Source organism: Mustela nivalis (genome assembly GCF_964662115.1).
Source record: "Mustela nivalis genome assembly, chromosome: 7".
Lineage (NCBI taxonomy): Eukaryota > Metazoa > Chordata > Mammalia > Carnivora > Mustelidae > Mustela > Mustela nivalis.
In genome coordinates this window covers 100,814,394-100,827,809 of record NC_139026.1, presented here as the reverse complement: position 1 = coordinate 100,827,809, position 13,416 = coordinate 100,814,394, and the positions used below count along the sequence as shown (strand labels likewise).

General features: G+C 45.3%; 1 protein-coding gene across 2 annotated transcripts in view; it reads left to right on the top strand.

Moving 5' to 3' along the window:
- PPM1H (protein phosphatase, Mg2+/Mn2+ dependent 1H) overlaps positions 1-13,416 on the top strand; it is a 257,949-nt gene that overhangs the window by 134,774 nt on the left and 109,759 nt on the right. The window lies entirely within an intron of this gene.

The following is a 13,416-nucleotide window of genomic DNA, read 5'->3' as shown; positions in this document are numbered from 1 at the left end:
CACAGCTGGTGCTGCTTCTGCTCCGTGACTTTGCTCTGTCCCCTCCCAGAAGCCCACGAGTTTCTCCTTTTATGCACAAGCCCTGAGAGGCTGTATTCTTTTCTGGGCTCAACTGAAAGGAATTTTGGCCACGAGTTTATGGTTAACCCCTACTCAATCCAGCATTACCAGGCACAAGATAAACTTGGCTTTTATTTTAAATAACTGATGTGTCCTCACTTTCGGCGCAGGGAATTTTAAAATTATAGACTTTGTGAAAAGTGTTCTGATATGTATGACGTACTTCTCTGCCCCTTTAGTCACAGCATATGTTGGCTTCTTGCTAAAGACCGACTCTTTGTTTTGAAAGCAATCGGAGTACTGGACTCTGCAAGATGCCCTTAGGGGACCAGTGATGTCCCTGCACAGTCCATGGTCCTAGGATGCCCTCATTCCTCCATCCCTTCCCTTCAGGTCACATGCCTCTTCCAGCATCCCTGCTTGCCCTGGCCCTGCTCCAGGTCTGACCCCACGCCCCCTGCTTCCCTGTTCGCATCAGGTCGCGGCTGAAGAGGGACTCCCTCAGCCCGCAGAGGAATTTACCTTACTTTTACTCCCATTTACAAAGCCTGTGGGAGTTTTTATTCCCTCTACTTAAACATCCTTTCTTGCTCTTCCCACTGAAGAGTGCAGAGAGTCAGGGAGAGCGAACTTCTAAGGCAGCAGTATTTGGGGTTTGATAATTGATGGATTTGGAAGGTCTGTTTATTTTTACTGTGTACGGATCTCCATTAGACTCTATGTCTCCATTTCAACATAATGTTGTGCTGGGTAAGTGGAAGTGTCAGTAGGATACCATGGCTTCTACTCCTTGGTGTCATGACAGATTCCTGGCAGAAGACAGATTCCTGCTCAGCTGGGTCAGCTGAGTGAAGGAATGAAAGGAAACCCACTCGGAAGACATTTACCCCCTGAGGCCTGCAGGGCCCAGGGAGGATTTACTACAGCAGAACCCAGGAGAGTCGGGAGGAGAAAGAATCCCTGGGCAGGAGCTACAGGGAAAATGGAAGAAACACTGGGACTTCTTTCTCTTTCCATGACCACCCCCATCCCCCATCTCTTGCCAGCTCGCCATTGGGCAAGCCCAGCTGGGAGCCAGGTGACAAGTAGGCCAGAGAGAAGTGGGCCTCGAGGTCAGCCCAGCAGGGCACGCACACTGAGCAAGATGGCCTCTCTGGGGTAGGGGCAAGTGGAGGGTAATCAGCACAGCTGTTGCTTCTCCTTTCCTTCTCCATCCCAGGGTTTGAGCTTCTCAATAATAGCAAGCCTCCGGGCGCCTGGGCGGCTCAGTGGGTTAAAGCCTCTGCCTTCGGCTCAGGTCATGATCCCAGGGTCCTGGGATCGAAGACCCTCGTCAGTCTCTCTGCTCAGCAGGGAGCTTACTTCCCTTCTTTTCTCTCTGCCTGCCTCTCTGCCTACTTGTGGTCTCTGTCTGTCAAATAAATAAATAAAATCTTTAAAAAAACAAAAAATAAAAAACAAGATACCTGTCTTAAGACAGGCACTGAGGAGCTGGCCTCTGGGCCTATTGTTGTGTTCCAGATCTTGTGTTTATTTGGAGATGGATGAGCAGATCAGGCAGTGATGCCCTTCTGTGTGGAGGGAGGCCGAACCAGTGACTGAGCTATTGATGCTCATAGTCCTTTGTCTTTACATTTAGCTCCACGCCCTTGGAAATGACTGCCTTTCTAGCCCTCCCAGAGAGTAGGGAGGTGACAGAATGCCTTGCTCCCTATGGACAGGCCCACCTCTCATTCCAGGGAAGCATCTCTCACCAGATGGTCTCCAACTCAGACAGTAATCCAGCTTCTGGGCCCAGAGTATCTCCATATTGGATTATCTTCATTTTGAACATAGTTTTCTTCCAAGCTCCAAGCTCTTAACAGAGCCACTTACCAGTCACAGCCTCGATCCCGCTTCCCAAAATCTCTAGTGCCCTGTCCAGGACCTGCCACTTTCAAGTATCCATATTCTGGGCCCCTCCTCTCCCCTTGTCCCCCCACCCACCCACTTTTGTTTTTAAAGTGCCCATTTCCAGGGTGCCCGGGTGGCTCAGTGGGTTAAAGCCTCTGCCTTCGGCTCAGGTCATGATCTCAGGGTCCTGGGATCGAGTCCCACATCAGGCTCTCTGCTCAGCGGGACCCTGCTTCCTCCTCTCTCTCTGCCTGCCTCTCTGCCTACTTGTGATCTGTCAAATAAATAAATAAATAAATATCTTAAAAAAAAATTTAAAAAGTGCCAATTTCCAGACCAGATCAGGAACTCTCCTCATCTATAAAAATAGTGGTGGTAGACGAGATAATTCCTAAAGTTTCTGGCATCCTATAGGTTATCCCATGAGGAGTGATATTTTGAGAAAGTAAAGTGATGCTATACTTGTGGATTTGGGGAGATAATTTTTATCTTTCTTAGAGTTGTTTTTGAACTATTAGTATAACACAGGTTCCCATTTTCCTAAATATTTATAAAAGTTGGATATTTTACAAGTTCACAATAATTTGAAATGCCTAATAGGTACTTTTATCCTTATTAAAGCTATAAAGTGCACACACACACACACACACACACACACAAATTATCCTATTATAAAAAAGTATCTTTAAAAACCCAATAAGTTAATTACATTTGTAGTGTTCCAGCTCCAGTATCCAGATATGAATTTGGGGTTTTATGGGTGATTGGTTGGGTTTGCTGTTCATGTGTAGGTCTTATGTCATACAGAAACCTAAGAGCAGTTGGAGTTGTTATTTGTATGCACAGTCTAAAGGATAACTTACAGGGCACTTACTCATTAGGGTGCTGTTTCCAGCTCTTGTGTGAGCCACAGATACTCAGTTTCATCTTAAGCAGTTTATGTACTAGTTTATGTACTAACTGCCTAGTTTATGTACTAACATTATAAGTATTCGAGTTTACAAAAATATTCAGTTATTCCCAAGAAACAGCAACTATGTGAACTCTGGTGAGACTTACCTAAATATAAGTCCATTTTCCCTTATGGGCAAGTAGTCACGAATCTGAGGGCTGAATTTAAACAGATGATTAGAGCTGACAGAATTTTCTTTCTTTTTTAAATTATTTTTTATTAACATATAATGTATTATTTGCCCTAGGGGTACAGATCTGTGAATCATCAGTCTTACACATTTCACAGCACTCACCATAGCACGGACCCTCCCTACTGTCCATCATTCAGCCACCCTCTCCCTACCCCTCACCCCCCAGCAACCCTCAGTTCATTTTTGAAATTAAGAGTCTCTTATGGCGGGGTGCCAGGGTGGCTCAGTGGGTTAAGCCGCTGCCTTCGGCCCAGGTCATGATCTCGGGGTCCTGGGATCGAGTCCCGCATCGGGCTCTCTGCTCAGCGGGGAGCCTGCTTCCCTCTCTCTCTCTGCCTGCCTCTCTGCCTACTTGTGATTTCTCTCTGTCAAATAAATAAATAAATAAAATATTTAATAATTAAAAAAAAAGGAGTCTCTTATGGCTTATCTCCCTCCCAATCCCATCTTGTTTCATTTTTTTCCCTCCCTATCCCCCAAACCCCCTGCCTTGCCTCTCAAACTCCTCCTATCAGAGAGATCATATTATAATTGTCTTTCTCTGATTGACTTATTTCGCTCAGCATAATACCCTCTAGTTCCATCCATGTCGTCGCAAATGGCAAGATTTCGTGTCTTTTGATGGCTGCATAGTATTCCATTGTATATATATATACCACATCTTCTTTTTCCATTCATCTGTTGATGGACATCTATGTTCGTTCCATAGTTTGGCTATTTTGGACATTGCTGCTATAAACATTCAGGTGCATCTGCCCCTTCAGATCAGTACTTTTGTATCTTTGGGGTAAATACCCAGTAGTGCAATTGCTGGGTCGTAGGGTAGCTCTATTTTCAACTTTTTGAGGAACCTCCTTGCTGTTTTTTTTTTTTTAAAGATTTTATTTATTTATTTGACAGAGAGAGATCACAAGTAGATGGAGAGACAGGCAGAGAGAGAGAGGGAAGCAGGCTCCCTGCTGAGCAGAGAGCCTGATGCAGGACTCGATCCCAGGACCCTGAGATCATGACCTGAGCCGAAGGCAGCAGCTTAACCCACTGAGCCACCCAGGCGCCCCTCCTTGCTGTTTTCCAGAGTGACTGCACCAGCTTGCATTCCCACCAACAGTGTAGGAGGGTTCCCCTTTCTCCGCATCCTCACCAACATCTGTCATTTCCTGACTTGTTCATTTTAGCCCTTCTTACTGGTATGAAGTGGTATCTAACTGTGGTTTTGATTTGCTGAGTGATGTGGAGCACTTTTTCATGTGTCTGTTGGCCATCTGGATGTCTTTGTTGCAGAAATCTGACAGAAGTTTCTAGCAACAGGTCCCTGATTAATTAGGTGCTGTTTTTTTCTTCTTTATTGCCAGATATTGGCTGCTGTATGTTTATTTTAAATCTTGACAGCTTTGAGAATGAAAGCAAATCATCATCGTAGGTTCACTACCCCATAATTATTCACACTCAAGAGAAGAGAAGGTTTTCTCTGGTTTGATTCAGAAGCTACTGGTGGTCAGGAATTACTTGCTGAGCTCTGTAGGGAGTTGTGAACACTCTGATTCACCGTCGGGCACGTGGGGTGGGGTTGTACTGAGGGACTGCCTCATGTTGTTGGTGGCTTAGTGGTTTCTGAGTCAGTGATTGCCCTCGGTGTGGGGTGCTCCACAGGGGTGCCAGGTGACCAGGGCACCGTCTGGGACAGACTTGCCCTTCGCTCTTCTGCTGAGCTAACCAGCCAGAGAAGAGCACGCAGGAACTACCTGATGCATGACAGTTGCTTTATTTTTCCTAGGCAAAGGCGGCCAACTGAACACCTAGTCGATCGTAAGGGACTAGGAAAGAAGCAGATGGTGGGTGGGTTTTCCCCTCAAGCGAAGAAAGACCTGGTAGCATGCAAATGTCATGCAAAGCAATATGCAAACTTTCACCCATTATGTTTGAGTCATTGGCTCCTTAGGGTGCTCTGAGTGATTCTTCGATTTGAGAAGATGCTTTCACTCCATTTTAGAGGATGATTTCATTGTATTTCTAGAGCACTAAGGCACTAAGAGAGCAAAGCCATTTCTACTTATTTCAAACAGTGTCTAAAAGTTTGGCAGCTGAGACTAGGTGAACTCATTCAGATTAAAGAAAACCATTTAAGATTTGTTAACTTGATGACTCCACCTGCCCGATTTATAGTAACAGAAGCAATCAGACACCTAATGAGTGCTAGGTACATGTCGAATACTGTAACATCAATCCTATTTCTCTCATCTGTTTAGTGAGAGTAGGCCTTGTCAATATCAGATAAGGATACAGAAGCACAGCGAGGTGAGGTGATCTGCCCACAGTCCCACAGCTCCCAAGGAGCCCAGCTGCCATCCAGCCCAAGCCTGGAAGTCAGAGCACCACATTCGTCATTAATGTACTCTGCCCTGGGGTTTCCCATCCATGCTAAGACCCACAAGGTTTTTTGTCACTATTCACATTTTAACATCTCTAAAATCGAGAGTTCCTAATTAACATTTTTTTCTTTGCTATTTTTATGTAAAATGGTGACATACCTTATGATCCGTGGCATCTTTGATTCTACCTGAAGTGGTTTATGGGGTGTCATTGAGGGGATGACTGTATTTAAAAGCTGTTTTACATGCATTTCTATAGTGAGGCAGATAAGCTTTGGGTGATCCAATTCATTCATCATGATGTAAGGAATATTTTCTCAAAATGAGGGCTGCTACCCACTTCCAAAGGCCCTAAAGTTCTATGAGACCGCTGTAAATTTTGTGTTTTCATTTTGGTGATCCTCTATTGGAAATAAGCATTTTTTGGATTGCCTGGCTGACTCTACCTTATAAAAGATAACTGCCATGAATTCAGACCCCCCATTTCTCATGTTGAAGGTTCTCCTAGGAAAAGATCAGGAAGGTCACATGTGTTCATGGTATAGCTTTGTCTGCAGAAGTAAGTAAGCAATCCACTAATTGTCCTTAAAATGAAGCCAGTTAAGTCCAGCCAGGGTGATTTTCTTTCCTTTCTCGTTCCCTCGTTCTCAAATGTCCAGAATTACCCACCATGGAACTTACAACTTTCCGTATCCATTCAGAGGTGAATTCTTCTGGCAAGTCTGAATTTTCTTGGGGATGGGAGTTGTGTATTAAACCAGACTTATATTTCTAAATTCAAAACCAGTCATACGTCTGTGATGTTTTATTTCTCAGCCTTCTTCCCTTTACTGGTGAAACATGATGTAACTTCCTCCATTCCAAGGAAGGGTAAGGAACTATTCACTCCTTTTTATCTCCATGGACATAAGTGCCCAGTACGGAACCTTCCTGAAACTACTTATTACTAAGTGGCTCATCTGTCCATACCTACCACCGGGCTGCTCCTTTGACAGTGGCCTTCCTCTGAGTTCAGAAGTAGGTTTGATCTTCTTCCATTAACCACTTCCCCACGCCTCTCACTGTTCACAGGTGTCTGAGAAACAGTATAGAGAGAAATGAACCCTAACCAACGTTCTGTACTATGAAAGGTGAATTGCTGCGTCTGTCTTTTTCCTGCATCATCCCCATTTTGTAGCATATATTTACATAATTCCTTAGCTATACCCATAACCCGTAGTAGGGAATAGCAGAAAGAAAATACTACTATGAGATATTCACAAGTACAGAGACTCTGATGGCTCAAAGCAGTCTTTACTTTTCCTATCAAGCCACTCCCTGCCTGCACAGAGGGCACCTAAGAGACCCTTTCTCTCTCTGGATTTCCTTTGTGTCTCCTCCCCTGGGATATTTTTGAACCTGTCTCTGAAACCCCTTGCTCTAACTCAGTGGTTCTCAAAGTGTGGCCAAACCAGCAGCATTGGGTGGGCACTTATTAGAAAAGTAAATCCTAGGGTTCTGCCCCAGGCATACTAAATCAGAGCCGCACTGGATGGGGCCCAGCAAACTGTTTTCGCGAGCCTTCCAGGTGATTCTGCAATATTTCAGAATCCCTGCTCTGAAGTCTACGCCTGGGCATGTGAGAGAGCCCGGAAGGAGCCACTGTGTTCCCCAGGGTTTAACCCTTCCAGGTCTTCCTGGCCTGAGGCTAAAGTGCCAAATTGCAAAGGCCTCCGGCATCCCTCCTAGCATCCCCACTGCAGCCAGATACCACACTCAGGGGCTCATCTGTGGTGACGTTGCCCCTGTTGTCCCTGATGCTGCTCCTCTGTCAGCCGGCTACCAGGTCCTGTGCCAGCCCGCTACTCTGGAGCATAGGTCCTTTTCCTGGAGAAGTGCGAGTTAGAGGAAGGACTTCTTGCGTGATCCAGTTCCTTAGCTCAGAATCTCCCACTGCCTGTTGGGTAGTTGTGAAGCCCCCATCCCATCCTGTACCAGACTAGGATTCCCGTCTCTGAGAAAGGTCACGCCTGCGCCTGTGTGGTCTCTGGTCTCTCATGGTTGGGCACCCGGAAGAGTGTCCTTCTGGCTGTAATTCCATCATCCCACCTAAGTCCTGCTTTGAGCAACTTTCCTGTACTCCCAGCCCAAGAAGGGGCTGGCCTGGGAAGTCTTGTGGTATTTGTAGTAATGGAATATTTTGTCTTAGAAATACTGGCATGAAATGGTTGTGGTCAAGGTAGTAACTTCATCCCTAGCTGCTGAAGGTGAAACAGTGGGTTGGTGTCATAAGGGAGCTTCCAAGTGAGAATCCCAAGACTCTATCTTTGGACCACTTAAGCCATCACCAAGGCTTTTAGAGTCCAGTCATCTAATTTGCTGATCACGTGAAGTCAGGTAAGATAAGGTAGCAAAATACAAAAAGACCTTTAGTACCTGGGAAAGTGGGCTAACCCTAATCAGGTAAAGTTTAACAATAGTGAAGGTAGAGTATCATACTTATTGGAAGAGAAAAAAACTAGCAGAAGCTTATCAGTGGCTCACATTTTTAAAAAGTGGATTTAAGTGAACAGTAAATTCAATCTGGTCAGCAGTGTGATGTAGACACCAGAATCTGATGTAATCTTTGGGTGAAGCATTGGGGGTATAAGGCAAACAATGCTTAGTGGTTTTTGTTGGCTTATTTTGTCTCAAGCAGTCTTTCTAGTTTCTGGGGCTTTACACAAATAATTGATTAATCCTCATACCAGCTCTTTTGGGGAAGAACTACTGTTAATCTTATTTTACACGTGAAGTCTGTCTCTAGGTGACACAATTCAACATGTGCGTGAATGAACAGGAACATTCCACCGAGAGGCCAGAGTGGTGAAGGGTTTCCAAGCCATGTTTGAAGGGAGGAGAAAAACTGAGACAAACCAGAGTTTTTTAGTCACATGGAAAGATAATTTGTGTTGGTGCAAGAGATCTTTGGGTGTTTGTGAGTTATGGGGGAGACTGGTAAGGGTTGTTCTCCATGAACTGGGGACAGAGGTGACAACCGCAGGAGGATAGGGCTGTGGTTAGGAACAGGGGCTCAGACTGGCTGAGTTGAATCTTGGCTCTGCCACTTTTACTTGTATGTGACCTTGAGCCAATCTCATGCTTCCGATGCCTCAGTTTTGCTGCCTATGAATGGAGATGTGAAGAGAGGATTAGATGAGCAAATGCACACAGGCTCTCGGCATGGAGCCAGGTCCACGTAACTGCTCAGCAGTGGTCAGCTGCTTTATTGTCATCGTACTGGGAACAGACTCAGTGAGAGCTGTATACAGATGCGGGGGGCTGCTGTGGAGAAGACTGGGTTTGCCCTTAAGAAAAATATTTGTGCATGGGGCGCCTGGGTGGCTCAGTGGGTTAAGCCGCTGCCTTCGGCTCAGGTCATGATCTCAGGGTCCTGGGATCGAGTCCCGCATCGGGCTCTCTGCTCAGCAGGGAGCCTGCTTCCTCCTCTCTCTCTCTTTCTGCCTCTCTGTCTACTTGTGATCTCTGTCTGTCAAATAAACAAATAAAATCTTAAATTAAAAAAAGAAAAATATTTGTGCATCAATTGTATAATCACCTAGTAAGAACGTTGTACTAAGTAATTTGGTTTTTTCAGGGTCCCCATTATGTTTCAATGGCTTTAGGGGAATCTATAATATTGTGATGTTTCCATTTTCCTTTTTTAAAATTTTATTTATTTATTTATTTGGGCAGAGAGAGACACAGTGACAGAGGGAACACAAGCGGGGGAGTAGAAGAGGGAGAAGCAGGCTTCCTGCTGATCAGGGAGCCTGATGCAGGGCTCAGTCCCAGGACCCTGGGATCATGACCTGAGCCAAAGGCAGAAACTCAAGAACTGAGCCACCCAGGCTCAGGTGCCCAAGAGAGAGAATCTTAAGCAAGCTCTACACCCAGTGCAGACCCCGATGCAGAGCTTGATCTCACAACCCTGAGATCATGATCCAAGCCAAAATCAAGAGTCTGATGCCTAACCAACTGAGCCACCCAGGTGCCCCTCAGTTTTCCTTCTTATAAGAGATTAATGATCTCATGATTTGTATGAGGAAAGGTACAGAGGTTTCCTCCTGTCCTTTGGGTAGGCTAAGTGTGGAAACAGTAGACCCACAAATTCACTAGTCTAGAGAAGCAGTGACTTTGTCTCCTGCAGGCATCCAGGGACCTGGGACGAAGGAGGCTCTGTCATCTTTAACACTTCATCTTTGAGGGTGCATCAACATCCAGTGAGCTGGAAAGGGTCAAGAATGTGGAGGGGGAAGAGTCAAGGAGGGTTTTTATGGCCCTGGCTCAGAAGAGGCACCTGTCATATCCGCATGCTTTCTACTGGCTGCTACAAGTCAGGTGTATGGCCATCCAAGAAAACAAGGCTTCTGGGACATGTAGTCTAAGTTGTTTTCCCAGAACCAAGGGAATCTACTTTGATAAACGTTTGGCAGTTTCAGCCAGCACTGGGCATTGAGAAGGGAATTCATGTTAAGTGCAATTAGTGATGGTGTCTTTGTTTTTGATACATTTTCCCCCATTGAGCTGAGGAAGCTACAACTTGGATGTCATTATCTTTAAAGCACAAACACCAGTGATCTCTTTTGTTACTTTAATTTTGTCACTGTTAGTTTTAGAAGAGATGCAGTAAGTTCAGCTTAAATCGTCAGGTAGCAAAGAACTAGCTGTCTCACTGTGATCCACTTTCATCTTTGAGAGCATATTTAGCAAGTAAATAGCATACTGAATATATTTGTCTTTAGAAAGTTCATCACAGAAAACGATACTCATTTCATGCTAAGGAAGAAAGGTGACACTAACCAGGGTAGGGTATGACTATCCTGATGTTTTAGCAAAACATGTCCTGTTCTTTTGAGATGAGTTTTAAATTCTCATAGTTATGTTGTAGAGATTTTTAAATGGCATGCCGATTCAGGTCAACAGTTCCGTGAAGGAGGCCATTACTCATTAACTATCACGTAGATGAGCAAACCATGTCTTAGAGAGCTCCTGTACCTTGCCCAGAGTCCTACTGTGTACTGTGCAGCTAGACTCAAACTCTGGCCCATGAGTCCCAAGCACATGTGCTTAACCACTACCCTGTCCTGAGTCCCCAATCGTCCTCCCCTCGGATAATTGCACCTGCACTTCAGCTGTGGGTCTCCCTCAGCCACTGTCTAAAAATGTTATCTGAGATTTATATCTAATTTTTTATTTCATGTTCTTTTTTTAAAAAATAATCTTAATAAATCTTTGGTTGTTAAGACACACAAATGCTTGAGTCCAACCAACATCAGGGCCCCCAACCTGAGGTATGAAGCTGACTCGAATCAAAACCATACTAAGTCATAACCTAAGAAGAAATTCTTCTCCTCCCCCAGGAGGAAGTGGGGCCAGCTTCTCCTGTAGCTCTCTGATGCACTGGAACCTTCTGTGAGGGGGTCTGGGAAACCACTCCTCCTTGGGAAGGTACCAGAGGGATGAGTCCGAGGGAACCCGGAGGTGTGGAGAGGATGGAAGGTAGACACATGAAACCCACCCCAGGCAGTTTCACTGGCTCTACCAGCCTGGAGGCAGACAGTGGCCGGGGTGCCGGTGGTGGCAGCAATGACAGCGGCGGGTGTCCTACCCACAATGGTAGTGGTTATAGTTGCATTAGTGGCCCCTGAGGCAGGGGATGGTATTTCAGACAAGAAGATAAAAGAGAGCCCACTCCTCAGCTGGAGAGCAGAATGTAATACTAAGGGAGAGGTGGTGCCCAGTGCCCAGGCGTCTGCTAACCTGGGAGCTGCTAGTTCAGAATAAGAAAGGAGTTAAGCTTTGAGATGTGCTCAGCCTTAACATTCAGTGGTAGACATAGTGCTGGAGTCAGTAAATCTGGGCCTCTGAGGGCAGGAAGGCTAGCACTGGATAGTTGGGAAGAGCCTACGTCACAGCTTCCCAGGAGGCTCAGATCTGGGGTAACCCCACTGTTACAGGTTCTCAGGGGGCCGAGGCTCCCTAGAGCTGATAGAGGTGGCAACGAAAAACTTCTCCAGGCATCTTGTCCATCTCTTGGCAACTAAGCTGGTAAGGAAAATGGAGCAGGGTCTCAGCTGAGTGGGTCAGGTCAGCCTCTGGCCGGGTGTTACAGAGTGGTCACCGAATTTCAGAGCTATGGATGTCATCTCTGAGATGCATTAATAAGATCCTTTTGACTCTGCTTGTTTGCAAAGCAGGGAACTGAGGCTCCATGGGGGATGTGAATCTTGGACCCTATCACAGTTCGGGACAAGTGGAGTTTACCTCCGGGTCTCTAGGCTCCCAGCCCAGTGTGCCTTCTGCTGCCAGCTCCTCAAGCCAGCCAAGGGCAATGTCCTATATCCGCACTCTGGAACCTTTGTTTCCTCGGTGCTTTGGGATTCTGTACTTAGGCTTTTGTCTCTCAGTAATGTTACAAAAATTTCAACCAAGGAGAAGATGAAATAGTCTTCATAATGCCCTAGGGCAGGTGGTGGCTCAGCAGTCAGTGGTGGTTGGGGATAGTAGGGCAGAAAGATTACTCCGTGCTAGAGACAGCAGATGATACTGAGTGCACGCCGAGCAAAAATCTTGGAAAAGGAGGAAAAGGAAGTGATTCCGGGTTCTAGTTTCTGCTCTACCCCTGGCTATCAGTGGGAACTTGGGAAAGCCAGTTACTCTGGGCTTCAATTTCCCTATCAGTAAAAAAGGGGATCTGGGTTTCTCCAGTGGTTCCCAGAGTGGTTTCATGAGAATCACTCGGAGTGCTTTCAAAGTGAAGACTTCCACCCCCACTATGCTTGAGAGAAGCCCGACAATTTTTAATTTTTTTAAAGAAATCCCCCAGGTGGTATTAAATGAGAGCATACACATTAGGCATTTATCCTCCGTGGCCGGCACATAGAAAGCACTGAGTACATGTTAGCTATTAATCTGTGTTAAAATTCAGAGTCAGAAGTGCTTGGTATTGGTTCAAACTGCAGAGTTTCAGGCCAGGAGGTCTGGGTTTGAACTCCAGCTCGTCACTGACCGTGTGACCTTGAGCAAGCTAGTCACCTGCTCTATATCCGCTTCCTTCATCTGTAAAGTGGGAACTTCAGCAGTCCCTGTATCATAGAGTCACTGTGAAGGTTAAATGAGTTAATGCAATTCAGCAAATATCTGCTGTGTGCCAGCCACTGTTGTAAGAACTAGACACTTAGTTAATAATGGAAACAAAACCTCCTGTCCTCTTGGAGTTTGCATTTCAGTGCAGGGAGACTGGCCGTCAGGAGAATCAAGAAGTAACACATAGATTGTATGTAAAACCATTCTTACCTGCTGATTGAATGCATTTGAAGAATTCAAATTCTTTTTGCCATATGGAAAGCATTTAATATATGTCATTAATATTAATATTGATTATCAATATAATATGATTACTGCTGTTACTACTAACACCGTAAGTAGAGTTTTGTCACTTTAGTATGTCTTAGATTATCATAGAAATATGATGCAAAGAGGCGCCTGGGTAGCTCATTTGGTTAAGCAACTGCCTTAAACTCAGGTCTTGATTCCAGAGTACCGGGATCCAGGCCCACATCAGGCTCCCAGCTCCGCGGGGAGTCTGCTTCTCCGCTGACCTTCTCTCTCATGCTCTCTCTCTCTCTCTCTCTCTCTCAAATAAATAAATAAATAAATAAAATCTTTTTTAAAAAATAGGATGCAAGGTAAAATCAATTTTGCATTATGGTACAGATAACTTGTGTATGAAAGGGTACATTATCTCTGGGACTGAAGTAAAAGCATGTTGCTATGAACTTTTTAGATTGCATTCCTGAGCTGTTTGGGGACTGTAGTATGGAGTCCAACTCCTCTTACCCAATACTGCTGCCAGATGTTAGCTCTGGACTCTGAAACTATTCTTACCGGACTGGATCTGGACTACATGCCGAATTCAAGTCAGCACA